Source organism: Melanerpes formicivorus, unplaced genomic scaffold (assembly GCF_026170545.1).
Source record: "Melanerpes formicivorus ecotype bairdi unplaced genomic scaffold, bMelFor1.0.p_v2 SCAF_49, whole genome shotgun sequence".
NCBI classification, from domain to species: Eukaryota; Metazoa; Chordata; class Aves; order Piciformes; family Picidae; genus Melanerpes; species Melanerpes formicivorus.
The window spans coordinates 5,141,359-5,158,780 of NW_027142401.1; positions in this window are offsets into that span (position 1 = coordinate 5,141,359).

The following is a 17,422-nucleotide window of genomic DNA, read 5'->3' on the forward strand; positions in this document are numbered from 1 at the left end:
TGAAACACTGGAATGTGTTGTCCAGGGAGGTGGTCGAGGCCCCATCCCTGGGGGTGTTTAAGAGCAGGCTGGATGAGGCTCTGGCCAGCCTGATCTAGTGTGGGGTGTCCCTGCCCATGGCAGGGGGGTTGGAACTAGATGATCCTTGTGGTCCCTTCCAACCCTGAATGAAACTATGAAACTACGAAATACTTAAACCAGCCACGAGTGGCTAATTCTTTCCATGGCTATAGAGTTTAGTTTCTCAGCAGATGTATATGAAAATATTTTGACTTAAGTCCATAGAAGTTATGGTCATCAAGGACATTACCTTAAATATCAAATAGCTCCTCAGAAAAGGAATGCATTCTTATTTTCATTAGTTGTTCACCACTGACTACAATATTGCATGAAAGCCACAGAACTACTGAGCCTAGTATACTGGGTACACCTGAAACATGCCTGAGATCCCTACTCTTGTAACTGATCCTTCTACTATTATTGCCTTAACTAAAGGCTTGGACTCCATAGTTTAGTCTCATTCTCTCACTTCATTCTGCCTTCTTTGGGAGAAGTACACCTATCCCAGAGAACGTTTTTGTTGCTCCTTTATTACTCCATCTGTGTTGAGACTTCTTTTATTACAAAATAAGGTTAAAAACTACCCTTGTTGAGATAGCTTACTTCTCTCTGGCATGGCTTTAGTGGTTAGCAGGCACAGGAGCAAATTACATTTTAAAATACACAGAGGAGCTTTACGGAACTGCTCAAAAAACTGGTCTTGGTTTGGTGCCAGCTACAGATGCCATGCTGATTACAGAAGATTACATGAATTCCCAAAGCTTTATCATTCTCTCATTGACACCTCTAAAATAGGGAAGAATTCCACTGGAGTCTCTGGAGTTCACAAACGTAGCAGACCTGTTCTGGAGAAGAACATGGCCCTTCTAGTTAGCAAGGTACCAGTCTTTTTGGTGAGTCCACTTATCTCTGCCTATTGATCGACCAACACAACAAAAAATATCCAAAGAAAACATGCAGGGTATGATCTGTCTGTGTAAATACTTCAATCTCTATTGATTTCTACCCAGTTGCACAGATTTATGTCAGCTGAATTATTAAGTCAATACATGGGGAAAAAAAATCCAACTCTTCAACTGTGCCAGGAGAGGTTTAGGCTGGATGTTAGGAAGAAATTCTTCACAGAAAGAGAGACTGGCCATTGGAATGGGCTGCCCAGGGAGGTGGTGGAGTCACCATCATTGGAAGTGTTTAGGAAGAGACTGGATGAGGCACTTGGTGCCATGGTTTATTTGATTAGATGGTGTTGGGTGATAGGTTGGACTTGATGATTTCAAAGGTCTTTTCCAACCTGGTGTATTCTGTATTCTGTATCTTTGTTGTAGCACACTCCTGAGATTTGTATACAGTGTGTATTGCTAAACAAACTAAATGCAGACTGAAGCAGGACAAACCCAAATTTCAACTAGCTCTGGAAGTCTCTCTGTAACAAGGGGTTAAAATTAGGTGCAAGATGCTGAAGGGGAAGCCTTACATATAAGGAAGGAGTTTGCTATAGAGTTGCATATCTTTCCAAGACTTTTTGAGGGCACACGAGTAGATCATGGGTACTACTGGAGACCATCTACCCCCTACAAATCAAATCATTTCCTCTTTCAGCCTCTTAGGCATTTGCCCCACACCATTCTGTGGCAGAGTTCCACAGCTTAATTATGCACTGTAAGAAAAAGTCATTGCTTTTGAGCCTATAAATCTGAGTGATTTCATTGGGTGACTCTCTCCTATCTTCTAAGAAGACACAGTTAGTTTTCTTCACTCACATTCTCCACACCACCTATAAAAGTACAACCATCTTCTATATCCCAATAAGTCATCTTTTCCATACTGATCAGTCTGTCAAGTTTTTCCCACTTGAATGCCATTTCACATCATTGCTCATCCCTGTTGAATTTATTTTCTCTGTCTATTGTTAATCTCTTTTGTGGTGACTTGCAAGACCAACATAGAGTATTCAACATGAAAGCATACCATTTATTCATACCTGATAGTCCTTACTCTTTTCTGGGGTTTGGGGTTTTTGGGGGTTGTTTAGTGTGGTTTTTGGGTGGGTTGGTTGGTAACTTGGTTGTTGGGGGCATGTTTTGCTTGGGTGGGTTTGGTTTTGTGGGTTTTTTTGTTTGATTGTTGGTGGTGATTGTTGGCTGTGATTGAAGTTTTTCTCTTTCCTACAATATGGATCATACACTAGTGATGATTCTGAGAGACTCATAGAGGGATTGTTATACCAGACAGACAGCTCCAGGGAAAACACCACCAGATGTTCACATGAAAACTGGAGAGAGATTGGTATATTCTGTTTTCTTTTTGCACTATTTAGCTGGCAAAAGTAACAAAGAGAGCTAGAACTTTCTGACCTGGCAAGTTCTCACAGACTGCCACCAAGAGCTCTACAGCCAACCAGTGGCCATGAATCTATTCTTGGAAAGCAAACTGCAAAGAATAATTCACAGTAATCTTTTTCCCCCCAAAAAAAGTTGGGATGATCCTATGTCCTACCAGTGTGAAAAAGCCTCGATACCTCCCCTGTGGTCCCAAGCTCTCAAATAAGATGAGAAGTTCTTACTCCACAAAAGAATCGTGTATGTCTTGAACAATACAAAGTGGAGAATAAAAACAAATTTGTTCCTTAGAAATTGCCTAGTGAAGCAGTTGTTTCATGCTGCCTGTTGAACATTTGGGTAGACTGATTCAAATGTTAAAGCTGTGTTCAAACCAGAAAAAATAAAAATAATAAGCTGTCAGAATAATTACTAAGAACATACAAGGATTATACAAAGTAAACTGCAGCCTGCAAAAAGAGAATTGCATGTTAGCTAATTGTTAATTTTAGCAATTGCAATGGCTAATTACTGTGGCACACATTGACTATTAGCATGATGCCCCAGCACCTGCTTTCTCCAATGAACAGATTTCTTCATTGCTCGTGCAGGAGCAAAATGTGTAATTATTGGCCATCATTGGGGCGATTTTTCAGTGATTCTTTTGTGTGATGTGAATGACGCATAATGACATATTTTATTAGAGGGCAAATAGCTGTTTGTTAATGGAAATGATTCGAAATCCAAGAAACTAGGAGCTAGGAGCATGTTTTCAGTATCAGCATGAATTCAAATGTATTTTCTTTTAACTCTTTATAAAAGAAGCATAGAAATCAAATCTAAACTTAGTATAATATATTTAATGATATGTGCAAACACAGCATTGATTAATTGCCTCAAATGTTTTCAATGCTACACCATTTCATTTGTTAACAGCAGTCTGCTAAATTTATGCATTTCTTATTTAAACTCTTCTTTCCTGGGTATATAGTGTTAGCAAGATTATGTGGCTTGTTCCTCATTTACTGGGGGGAAAGAAAAAAAAAATCATCTTTGTAACTTAAGCAACAATTATGGGCTTTATGAGGCACATTTTCATTGCACACATTGTAGAACACAGTGCACTGGCATTATTATTCCTGAAAGTACATGCTTGAATGTCTCTATCAAGACCCAAATGTCAGCTACTGAATAGATTATGCATCGTTAACCAAAACAGAATATAGATACATAAAATCTCAGCAACAGAATACCCAATTTCTGAGAAAAGATTTTTATTAGATAATCTGCATGATACTTTTGAAGAACAATGCAAATGGGGGGGAAATAAAAAAGGAAAGAAAAAAAAAATCACACATGAACCTTAGGCTGCAGCGGTGTTTAAAATAGCAAAACTGCTTTGTCATTTTTGAAAGACAGCTTATGGTAGACTAAGAAAGCTGGCCTGCTCCTTTTGCTTATATTTAAATATATTCAAAACTGAAGAGAAAAAAAAAAAATAAGGTTACTAGGGAACAGAGTTTGCTGAATTCCACTGATGTGAACCTAGACTAGGTGGAAAACAATGAAGTGACTTTGGATATCCAAAGAAAGTAGAAGCCTTGTGAACCTCTGTGGAACTTTCAACAGTAAGTAGGAAACCTAGCCCTCTTCTAGACTCTTCAGATAAGCCAAAAATGTAATGCTCCCTTACAAGCGTAGCAATAAGTGATTTTTTTGGCATGACTCTGATTTCATTCCACTTTGACAGCGCTCCAGTTGCAAACTTTGCTTAAATTTGACCCACTTTACAAACGCACCAGTCAGACGAAATTTTTAGACCTAATTGGATGCATATGAAATGACTGAGTGACGTAAACCCCGTTTGAAAACCCAAATTCAGATAAATAAAACTCTCACACAGTAGGCATAATAGAAAGAGAGAGAGAGAGAGAGAGAGAATACAGGATCATATCTTTGACATTTCTTCTACAGTTGCACATGAAACTTGTACCACATATTGAAAACCACCAACGGCCACCATAAGAAAAATTCAGCCAATTCGACACACATTGAAATTCTGGCCCATCCCATATACGAGGCTGAGTTATTTACAAACTTGAGGAAGAAACTATGAATGGGCACTTCCTCTTCCCACCCAGGGCCTATAGCTTCTCTGCTGTTGCAAGATGTAGATAAGTTTGGTATTCAGGTTCACTGTTTGACCCATTAAACTGGTATTGAGGTATAATTTGTGTGTTTTCCCAGTACGGTTGCACATAGAATGGGGTTCATTTCCACAAGTTTGAATAAATTTATCCAGTTCAGTGAACCTGTTGTTAAGCTTAGCAAAACTCAGTAGGTGGCTTTAAAGTCCTGTAATTAGCCCATTACATAAAATCTGTACTTTAGATTTTTGCACATTGGTTAATAAGTATAACATGCTTCGTATATATAAATAACATTACATTAAATGATGCAATATAAAGGAATTAAAGGCCAAAGCAGTTAAATAAAATACTTGAAGGAGATCTCAAATTAGCATGTTTAATTCCAACTCATTGAGCAGGAAAAGGATTTAGCCTTACTGTACCAGTTCCGTACAATGTGCAGAATAGCAGATATTTAGTCTCCATTTTACGTAAGGTCGCTGTCATCCCTGACCTCCATGTGACTTTGGAAAAATGTTGCAATTAGCTTGTTTCTTTTAAAATCTAATCATTACAATGTCTAAATATAGTAATGAATTGCCAAGACAGCACTTCCCTCAACAATTTTTCATAGTTTGTACATAGCTAATTAATTCTTGATCCTTAATTTTTGCCTTCCAAATGAAATATGTGGGGAAAATGAAGTCTACAGCTAATTAACCCGTGCAATGCTTACTGTTTCACAGCAAAAACACTTAACTTAAAGTTCAACCTATTTAATAGCTGTCAAAGTAAAACACAGCTTTGAATCCTATTGCAGTAAATCAAAGCCTTGCTTCAGTCTGGCAGATGATTACATTCGTTATTGCTCTTTTTATTTTGAAACAATTACACAACCAAAACCCCAAAGTTCAGTATTTCCTCAAATCTATTGTTGAACTAAAATATTGAAAGGTGGTGATACATATATAATCATTATCTCTTGGTTTTTTCTATTTATAGCTAATGAACACTATGCACCTACAGCCTTCTTCAGAGATTCAAAGTTATCAATGCACGAAGAAATATGTTTGAGAAGTTTTGTATAGATGTACATATGCATCCATACATCTACTGATAGATAGATAGATAGATAGATAGATAGATAGATAGATAGATAGATAGATAGATAATGCACACACATATGTATATGAGGGAAATAAATATTATTTTGGAGTTACATGAAATACTCAGTGCTGCAGCCAAAGAAAGCTTGCTCAGATGTCATCCCATTAAAAACTCAATAGTCCTGCATAGTTGGCCAAAAATAATAAATACACTGATTCTAGTGGAGGAACCTGTCCCTATTTATGTGTTTACACTGAATTAATAGCAAATCAATGGTTTCTCTTGATCTCAGCCAGAAACCAGATCTCTTTCGAAACCAAGATCTCATTAATTTGTAATTTCAGGATTCATCAGAAAATTCACAGACAAAGCCTGGATAAACATCTTCAGGATGGTCCACAAAAATGGCAGAGCAGACTGAACATGACAAATCTCACACATCTTATTATGCATATTGTGACGTAGCAAATAGGATAGGATAGGATAGGATAGGATAGGATAGGATAGGATAGGATAGGATAGGATAGGATAGGATAGGATAGGATAGGATAGGATAGGATAGAATTAACCAGGTTGGAAGAGACCTTTGAAGCTACCCCAGTCTCCACTTGTGTTCCATTTATCTTGTACCATTTTACAGCACCATCTTTAAGAGTCTTTGACTTTTTCCTATTGCATTTATTGCAACTGGCCCCTATAATGCTCTATAGCAGCTACTAAGTTGTTCATTTTACTGGCAATCATAGTTTAAAACTAACATGATTGCTTCTTTATATATCTCTATGCTGTCTCTTTTTCTCATATACATTGACATTGGGAAAATTTTTGTCATTTGACCTTAGAGCTAATTCCACTCCCAGTCATACACATACATTACTTGCTGGTTTCATTGAGCTGACACCATAAAGTTGGAGTAAAATTCGACCTCTGCTCTAAGCAATTATGTTTCTCATAGAACTGCCAGACTGTGTTTGGAGGTAACAGATATGTTGATGAAAGTATTAGATATAATACTAAAACATCAAAAAGTAAGACTAAGAGGTGGAATGACATGGATTGCTCCAGTATTCTGTAATTTGTGCAAAATGAACCAATTCAACAGTTAAAAATAAAAAGAGAGAGAGAGACTGCAGGAAGGAAAACAATCAGTAGAAGACACAAGACGAACCAGGTGGATCTTCCTCAATTAGTTTCATCCTGATATATTCCAAATCCCCTGTTTTGTAAAATACACGTCCTTTGGTCACCTCTGAAGGCCAAAGTAATGCTCTGTTACATTATTTTCCAACACCTGTTTAGATGATTTTCTTCCTGGCAAATTTGAATCGAATCTACTAAGTACACCATCAATTACACTCCTTTACACTATGGATCTGCTGAAGCTAAAGAGTTAGGAGATGATAGTATATGGGTTATTTTTGTGACTGGAATATTTGATTCAGTCTCTTAATTGACCATGTGCATAAAGTCTACTTGTGGGGAAAAGTTACACGTGAGGATGAACCTGCAAGAACCCTGAAGGACTGAAGGGAGGCAGTTCTGGAAAGCAACCGTGAGGCTGCCTTTTCAACTCTTTCAACTCCTCATTAACATCTAGCAGTAAGTTAATGAACCAAAGGACACTCTTTCCTACTAGCCATAACTTGCCATTTTACAAGATGCAGGAGTCACTAATGAGCTGAAATGCCAAATCAAATAATTGTCCCACATATGAAAACATTACCAGATGGAAGATGAGGAAAAACTGTCTCCGTTCGCTGAACCATTGTGCAAACATACATATCACATTATCAGGCAATGCCTAACTGTATTCATCCTTGAATATTCTTGGGGAGGGGAATGTGAATTTAATTTAATGTCTATTTCTATGTTTTATCATAGCTGAAGACAGGTTTTTTTTTTCCCAGCAAATAAACTGACATCAGCAGAGGACCCAATTCCTTCTTTCTAGAAATAGGTAAGCATATACACATAGGTTACTAGTTGCCTAAAATGAGAACTCTGAATATACATGTGGCAATAAATTAATGTTTTTCTCAAGTGGTGAGAAATGCGTATTTACTTTGAAAATTAGGTGCCCATCTTTTGGTTGCATACACAGCACTAAATATCACACTATCAGGCAATTAGTTGGCCTGGATCGTTTCTGAGGTTTCAAGAGGGAATTGGACGTGGCAGTTGAAGCCATGGTTTAGTTAGTCATGAGGTGCTGGGTGAGAGGTTGGACTTGATGATCTCTGAGGTCTTTCCCAACCCTATTGATTCTATGATTCTTGTGTCCCTGAAGTTTATCTGTGCTACCTACAAAGCAGGGAAAGACAAAGAATTTTAATTTTGTTTGCCTTTGGATCAAGAAATCATTGCATCTGGAAGCATCTGCCAAGTTCAAGGACTTTCACTATTGTTTAGATTATTTAGGGTTATTAAACTAAGAGAATCAGCCACTGAAATGTGTAAGCAATGCTGTCATAAAGGTAGCTAAGGCCGTGCAAACTAAGGAAGAAACTGTGTTTCCTTCACTTAGACTTTTTGGCTGAACAGTACTACAGATGGCTGTCAGGGCTTGCTTTAGCCCTAGATACCTAGATACCTAGATTTGAAAATATGTCCTTTTAACACTCCTTGACTATTTTTCTTTATCTATCACACCAACAGGCACAATAGAGCAAAGATGCTGAAGAACTGGGGTGCTCTCTGTTGCTTTACCCATTGTGCTTTCCTGAAGCTGACAGAAACAAGCCCATTACAAACTTCTTCTTCAAAGTGGAGTTCTAACAATTAATATTGAGAACATGCTATCTGGGAACATTTTGTGTCAAAAGCAACGCAGAAGACACGTTTTTTTCCTTACAGCTCTTATTATGAAGGCACTAGTCACAACTGGGTAATGAAAGCTCCTCAGCAACTGGCAAAAACAAAAGTAAAATACAGCAGACATGCTATGTGCATTTATATGATGTGGGTGATAATTATTGATTGATCTTTTGAATCTATATTTTGAATTTTGGATATTTAAAGCATCTTAAGATGTTTTAAGCACCTTAAGATGTTTTAAGCTTGGGAATTTTGAATAACTTACTCAGTCTACTGTCTTCTCTATCTTCTCCTCCTAAGACAGGCTTTCTTTATAGAGTGAATCTCATGCATACCTTGAAAAATTGAACAGCATATAGCTCACAGCAATTAACTCACTTGATTTCATCTAATAACCTGGGATGGTTGAAAGTAGATGCTAGTCCCACTGGGACAGATAGAATTTTAATTTAATTTAATTTAGATCTCTGGAGGCAAACAGTTTGCTGGTGAAAAGTAAATGGCTTCTGAGAATATACCTCAGCAAAGAACCTAGGCAGAAGTGGGTTGGTGTTTTTTTCTAGCTGTTCTCGCAATGTGAGAACTGCAGACTTGGAGGAGACTAAGCAGTGACCACTCGCCAACTCAAATGAGGACACACCGATACTAAAACAAGAGCAAAGCTCCCGTTAGAAGGAATGTTTCTGTGGCAGCTCAGTTTTGTTCAACAGTACAAAGATGATCTGGACTTTCATAGAAAATATGCAAGACAAAAAGCATGTAAGGATGCCAAAAACACATGGCAAATATGACATTGAAATATATTACTACTACCACTGGTGTAGATGGAGCCTATGCATCCATTAGCACATCAACTCATGGAATCTGCTTCTAGTATCACTAAGAGAAAACATCTCTGTATATAGCATTAATACCTGTATTTGATCTGATTTACAAAATACTCATTCTAGAAGCTACTGAAAATCTAAATGATACTATGATACTATGATTAAAGCTACAGTTTTGCTCACTGGTAAATTCTGCATATGTTCTACTCATTTTGCTGTCCAGTTGTTCATCTTCTATCAAACAAAGATTCATTAAGAATGTATATTGGAGGATAAGACAAAAAAAAAGGTTGCTTAAAATAGTATAACTCCTTAATATAGATTATGATGTGTTTTTTTTTATGGTCACCAGCAATTTTTATTGCACAGTATTTCCTTCTAAAGGTACATGAAATTCAAACTGACTGCTTTTAGCTCATGGTTGCAAGTGAACATCCCTGCAGACAAGACACCTTAATGAAGTGGAACGAGTTTAGAAAAACTAAATTAATGACTGCAGGATCAGCCCTAAGCAAGATATCAGGATAGCATTATTGATTTTAACCCATTATTGCATATAATCAAAAAGGAACTACATTTACTCCCCTTCCCCCACTCCCACACACCCCCCCCAAAAATAAAATGCCCAAACACTATTAAAGCACAAAAAATATGGAGGTTATTAGCCGTAACTAAAAGAACAGGCACAAGTTCTGCGAAAGGATCCTTATTTTCTGAGGCCATTCAGTTTTAATGGAGCAGGTAAGAGAAACTTTTCTTCAGACTGTGTCATTCCAGTACCCAAGAAAACACTTTCAGAGACAGTTCTGCTAACTTGCAGTTTAGAGAAAGGAGAATACATGCCTAAAGAGGGAATAAGAGTGCAGGGAGACAAGTCAAACTGCAGATGAAAGTTTTAAATTAAGTAAGAGGAAGTTATATACTCTCAATTCATTATCCAAGCTTTTTTCCTCGGTCAAAAGTTTAGAGAGTTATACTGGAAGATCCTTTTTATTCAGGGTGTAAATTTCCAGCATTGCTCTAGTGAAATGTGATGTGATGAAGCTTATTATTTTTCCTGAAACGAACTGTTCCTAATACGTTCTAGCTGTCGGAACTTCCCATGCTTTCTCTGAAAAGTGTTTTAATTTCATATTCACAAAACTTATCCCACTTTAGCAAGTGAAGCACAAAAATTTCAACCCACTTAAAACTCAATGCAGGGATCTGGAAGGCCCAAGAGAAAGAATTTTGCATCTCTTTTTCTCTGAGCACAAAACCTTTAAAATGTGTAAATAAAGCTCCAATTAGGTTTACCATTCTAGAGGATAATGAGAAGTGCCCATAAAATATGCTGCATTCTTAAAATGTTTTGATTTAGCAGGCTAAATTCTAAACACTGTAGTAGCTTCCAGAGTAAAACCTGATTGCACTTACATGTCACATTCATAAAAAAAAAGACACCCAAAAGGAAAAAACCAACAAAAAAAAAAGGACACCCACACACACACCCCCTCCACACACATACTCTCTCCCCCCACCCCAAATCATAAAGCTCTAACTGGAAAGCTTCCATCATCTGAGTACTTGCTTCCTGGCACACATGAAATGATCGGTGGGGAAAGCAGGGTCAATCGAGACAGACTGAGAGTGAAATTAAAATAATAAAATGTCTAAACATTTAACTGCAAATAGGAAATCTTTATACCCACCCACCCCCCTATTCTGCAGCATAAAACTAAGGCAACAATTATTCATATACCTCCAAGTAATTTGCAGGCTCCGTACAAAAATCTCATTTAAAATAAGAAATTGCTATTTCTGCACATTTATTCTCCCCAAATGCTGGCTAATTGCTGCAATGGCCATTATAAAGAATAATTTTCGCTTAGTGGAAAAAAAAAAAAAAAAGGAAAAAAAAAAAAAAAAAAAAAAAAGGAATGAAGAGAACATTTTCTGGTTTTGTTCCTCTGCGGAGGCTCTATTCAGCGATTCCTGAATGCACAGCGTTTCACTGCTACATTTATTATGCTGAGAGGTCAAGTATTACACAGCATCTTGTATTACGCTTTGCATGCTAAGTATTTCACTTCACAAATTGACCCTTCGGTGTACTTACTACATAATGCTCTAAAAACCCAGCTAAAACGCAGGACAATTAGCAATACTTTGGCTCCCGCTTAACAATGGGGACACCAATGTAGGTGATTGCATTTACAGTGTTGCTTTCTTCACAAAACATTTTTGACACATTAAAGGTACTTTGGAATTGTGCAGTACCAGTCGCCTCTCTTCGTGAATGGCTTTTCCAGCATGCACCGAGAGAAACAGTTACTGTAGTTTAGGGCTTAATTGAAAAGAATTCAGGCACGGCCCTATGAAGCACCAATTAGAGGGATATTATATCATAAAAAGCTGTAATATCCATTTTCAGGCTTGTTCACTGGCCAATACAAAGTAGGGCACGGCTTAAAAAGGGACGAAGCTGCAACTCCGGAGAGCGGAGGAGGAAGAGGAGGGCGGCGGCGACGGCGACTACGACGGTCCGCGGGAGGAGCGGCGCCAGGTGCGCCCGCGGCGCAGCCTGGGCATGAGCGGGAGGCACCGGAGGCAGTGCCGGGCTTTGGATGAAGGGGGCGAAGGGTCCTCCCGAAACAGCACCGCGGCGGCACAGCCGGTCGGCGGCGCGCATGGGGAGCGCTGCCGGGAGCGGCGCGCCGCCGGGGAAACCCCTGGGACACGGAGAATGAAAACACCCCAAGTTGTTATGTTGTTGTTGTTGGGGCTTTTTTGTGGGTTTTTGTTATTTTGTTGGGTGTTTCTTTTTAACTACTATTATTTCTAGCTGTAATCATGGGAACGAGCAACCCTCCATTAGCGCCAGCAGCTCAGCGCGTTCCCGCGCCTCCCGCTTCCACCTCCCCCCCCTCCCCACTCCTCCCCCACCCCCCCACCCCCCCCCCGCCTGGCATTCCCGAGAGCGGCAATTTCTTTCTCTGGGTTCATTGTACGCGGAAAACAAACAAACATAAACTTATCGCCCCGAAAATTTTTTGATTTCTGGTGTCAAGCTGCTAATAAAGCGACATTAACGGATCAGCCCCGCGAAGTGTCTCTTCACCGCCTTTAAAGTATCTTTCGAGTGCCTCGGGGAAGCCGAGGCGGGCCCGCTCCCCGCCGCCACCGCCGCCCCTGCGCGGGGCCGCCGCCGCCGCCTGCGAGTACCTCCTGCCGCTCAGGGCAGCACAGCGCCGCGCAGGGAGCGCTTCGCGGCCGCGCCCGCCGGACCTCACTGCCCCAGTTCAAACGCCCATTCGCCCTGGTAGCCTCACATTCGATGGCTGCACTCAGCGTCCCTATATATTTATTTTAATTTGGTTTCAACTAGGAGGAAAGCACAGAAGGGGCGCGTGGGAAATTACGAATTCCTATGGCACTGCACCTAGCAGTACTACTGTGTGCTCGGCGGCCCGGCCTCACCACCCTGCTGCAGGGAACGCTCTTCCACCTGATCGTGGTGCCCGGCAGGCTCCGTTCTGATGGCTGAGGCAGCACAAGACCTCACAGCTACCATTCTAATGCCCTGCACGGACGCCGTTCACTCGCCTCAGAGAGGTCAAGGGGCTCCCGGGTGGCACTGCTCCTCAGAGCAGCCGTTGCATCACTTGTAAGGGCACCACCTTGGCACCACTGCCCAGCTTCGGGCAAGATGAGGGACACGTGTAGGGGTGCTAACCACTGGGCCCGTGTTTGAGCTGACTAAGCAACAAGAGCCTTTCTGTGCCTAGGAGAGATCCTCATCCCAACAGTTCCTTATCACCTATGTAATGATGGTGCTCTTTGTAGTCACACTGGGCCCTTTGTGGGACCTTCTGCCATTCTCCAGGGCTGGAAAATAGTAGTGGAGAAGACTAAGGGCAAGCCCCAAGGATACAATTGCTTTTTATCTGAGCTGCTGGGAGGATGTGGGCAGACCATTTCTAGGGTTTACCAGAGTATTTCTAGCATGTATGAGATGACATTCTAAAGTAAGGGAGAGAGAAAACTTGTGTGTAACAGGATTAAACTGCATTTTATGCACGAGTGAGCGTGATTTGGACTGGGACATGCAGACTACCTCCTGTCTGCTCTTCAGCCCACTATCTGCAGACTACCTCCTGTCTGCTCTTCAGCCCACTATCACAATAGCCTGTTCCTGGCTCCTTCACAATCAGAGATTAAAGGGTGAAGTCCAATGGCAACACAGCTGATGGAGAGAAGATTTTCACTGTGTCTTCCTAAAAACATGGTGAATAGGTACCTTAGGCTGCGTCCCTGTGAGAATACATGCCCTCAAGAGGAACAACAATGACTACTGTAAAAGGAAGACAGCAGAGAGGTATGACATACCTGAAACCTCTTCTGACCACTTGTCTCAATCTACATACTCTTTCCTTTCTCTTTTTCCTTGCAACACTGGCATCAGGTCTTTAGCGCAATCCTGGCAACACAAGTGGTGCTAGGATCATGATACGAGGGAGGAGGACAAGTGACAGCAGGAAAATAAAGCTAAATGATGTAGAGAGAGGGAACTGCCAAGGGCAGGGAGCTGTTGGACAAGTGGGCAAGTGTACAGTCTGAGGAGCACTATCCCCATGCGATCCCAGCTCCTGTTACATGCACTTCATGTGCTTAAGAGAGGTCCTGTAAATGATAAAGCAGAAAATTTCCTCTGAAGTGAACTGATAAAATAGCACATTTCAATGGAATATGGTTCCATCAGAGCTCCTCTGTCTTGCTCTCGAGACAGTCTTCATGCATAAAGCGCTGTTGTTTGTGAAGAGGAAGAGCTTTGAGGGCTGATAGCAGCTGTAAACTCTAGAGTGGCCCTGCTTTAGCAAGTGCAAAGTCACATGTTTTCCTCTACTAAGGGTTTTTCAGAACTGCACATAGCAATGAGTCATGCTTTCTTGCCATACTTAAATTTGTGACAGCTCACTTCAGGTCAGGCAACTTAATGCTTTCATATGAATGACCTGTGGTTCAACTTTGGCTTTGTCAGTGGTGTCTGATAGCAAACCTTTCAGCACCTGCACAAAGCCCTTACCTGTCTTAACCCTAAATTAAACCTCAGGAGAAGCTATAAACAAATATAAGGAAACAAAAAACCTACAAGACTGACTGAATGTCCTTTTTCTGTGAGTGAATGGTATTAGGTGATGATGCCAGGGAGTGGTGTGTGATGATGATTTTAATGAGAAATTAATTAGGCAATGGGGATATTTGCCAGATTGCAGTAGTTTTAGCCCATTGTCCTCAGCATAATGTTAGATGGACTGTTGCAAGTACACAGAAGTTAAGTGTTGCAGAATCCAAAGCAGTGGAAAGCTGCTCTGTTGCACGTGCAGGAGTAACTGAATGTGCAGCAATCTGGGCTTTAAGTTTGAGGGGTTTATGTATGGTACAAGGTAAGTACTTGCAGGGACCTACTTCAAGGCTCTTGTTGGGAGGCCTGTGTGACATGTGATGGTTCAGTGTGGCTTGAAAATGTGACATAACTGACCTTGGCCAAAATAATTTTTCATATGCCTTTCAGAGAAAAACATTTTTCTATAGATCAGTTAAAGGCATCACACAGCTGATGAGATGTGGCTAGTCTTGATGGAAAATAAGTACTTGATACTAACTACATCAGTATACCTCTATCATTCTGGTACGGCGTATATGTCATTGCACCTTGTCTGTTATTTTGGATCCCTGGTTTAAAAGCAGCAGTTAACCTTTACTCCTAAGAAAGAGGATAATTATTTAAGTATTGGTAGAGGTTGGTTTGTGTCATGATAGGCCAGCTACGTCATCTGGCACCAGCCACAACACAGTTGTTGAACAGATAAAAGCTTTAGCCACACAACGCTGGACACAGAATTGTGCACATGCTGATGAGACCATTGGAAATTACAGTTTGGTTGTACCATATGGCTTGAGGAAACCATGGTGAGATATTTTTGAGATTCATAGTTTCATAGTTTCATTCAGGGTTGGAAGGGACCACACGGATCATCTAGTTCCAACCCCCCTGCCATGGGCAGGGACACCCCACACTAGACCAGGCTGGCCAGAGCCTCATCCAGGCTGCTCTTAAACACCTCCAGGGACGGGGCCTCGACCACCTCCCTGGACAACCCATTCCAGTGCTTCACCACTCTCATGGTGAAGAACCTCCTCCTCACATCTAGCCTGAATCTCCCCACCTCCAGCTTCATTCCATTCCCCCTAGTCCTATCACTACCTGAGATCCTGAGAAGTCCTTCCCCAGCCTTCCTGTAGGCCCCCTTCAGATACTGGAAGGCCACAATTAGGTCCCCTCGGAGCCTTCTCTTCTGCAGACTGAACAGCCCCAACTCCTTCAGTCTGTCCTCATAGGAGAGGTGCTCCAGCCCTCTGATCATCCTTGTGGCCCTTCTCTGGACACGCTCCAGCACCTCCACATCCCTCTTGTGATAGGGGCTCCAGAACTGGACACAGTACTCCAGGTAGGGTCTCACCAGGGCTGAGTAGAGGGGGAGGATACTGTTTTTAGGCTTGCCATATCAGGATCAAGCTTTAATGGGCATGCAAGATAGATGCATGCAGAACATTATGCAGATTCATCTTCCTTTACCCATTTTGTTATCCCAAGCCAAACAAACTGAAGTCACAAAAAGAAGAGGACAAAAATATCCAATAAGGAAATTCTGAGGAGGAACAGGATTGCTACAGTCAGCAAAAGTGAAGAAAAAGAGAATTAAGTATCACTGCACAATCAATCAAACTTCTACATTATGTCTGTATTGTTGGTTGCTAGGTTTGTGATTTTTATTTATAAAGTATTTCAATTACTTCTGAAGACTTACACAGCTAATCAGTTGTAACTGACATACATTTTGGCTAAATACCTATAATTACAGTTGTTTCATACCTGAGCCCCTGTTACTGATGTTGTGTAACAAGCAGTCCTGATTGCTGACATCAGCCCACTTAATGTTCCTGCATTTATGTGATAATTAGATAAAATCAAATAAAGACTTTCTAGTAACTTCATAAAATGCAGTAAATATATTTACTGAGATTAGTGTAGATCTAAAATGTTATTTATAGTTTCATCTTTTTCTGACAGTGAGAAGGAGCATGAAAATACTTCAGTATTTTAGCTAGGAACTGTGACTTTTTAAAAGTAGGTTTTCCAGTGTAACAGTGTACAGGTCTGTAATATGCAGAGTAAGATCTGTAGCAGTAGTATATTTGTTTAGACCCATTATTTAGGGGAAAAAAAAAAAGCCCGAAAAACCAGACAGACCTTTTCCCAGGTCCATCAGCTCTCACATCCTTAGACCACTGCTGCTGCAACCTGAACATTATGTGTTTGTGTTGACCTAAATTATACACAAGACCAAACTGAGGCGTCCTTGCAAATGAGCATGTGGAAATAATGGTCTGATTAGAAATGAAGCTTCAAAGATATTTTGGAATATCAGCTTAATGGGAAGATGCAGCAGATGTACAAGGTTAGAAAAGGTGACTTTTTAGGGTGTCAGGTAAGGGGGGGGGGGGGGGGGGGGGAGGATGGAAATAGAATGGAAAGGAAAAAAAATAGAAGTGGGTAGGTCCAGATTGGATGTTAGGAAGTTCTTCACCATGAGGGCAGTGGTAGAAGCCCCAGTCGTGGAGGTTTTTAAGGCCAGGCTGAATGTGGCTGTGAGCAACCTGATCTAGTGTGAGAGGTCCCTGCGTATGGCAGGGGGGGTGTGGAACTAGATGATCCTTGAGGTCCTTCCGACCCTAACAGTTCTATGGAAAAGGGGGGAAAAAAAAACCCACTTTTAGGCATTTTAAATAAAGCACAGCTGACTGACAGACTTGGATTGAGTTGTAGATCTTTCTGTTGATATGGAAAGCCTCAAAGCATCAGTTATGCAGTCCGTGCTGCACACAAAATATATGGGTAGTGTACACATTACAGACCATCACTTTTGACACTAGAGTAGTAGAGTGGTAAAACCAAATTTGTTTAAGATGAATTTTATTGTAGAGTAGAGGGTCTGCTAAGAGCATCTTTTCCTACGTTAACCTGGCAGTCTGAATATACAGGAAGCATGAGCAGTGATGACTCTCCAGGAATTATTCACATGCCCAGTGGAAGCCGGAGGGGAGGGTGCTCTCTCCCAGCATG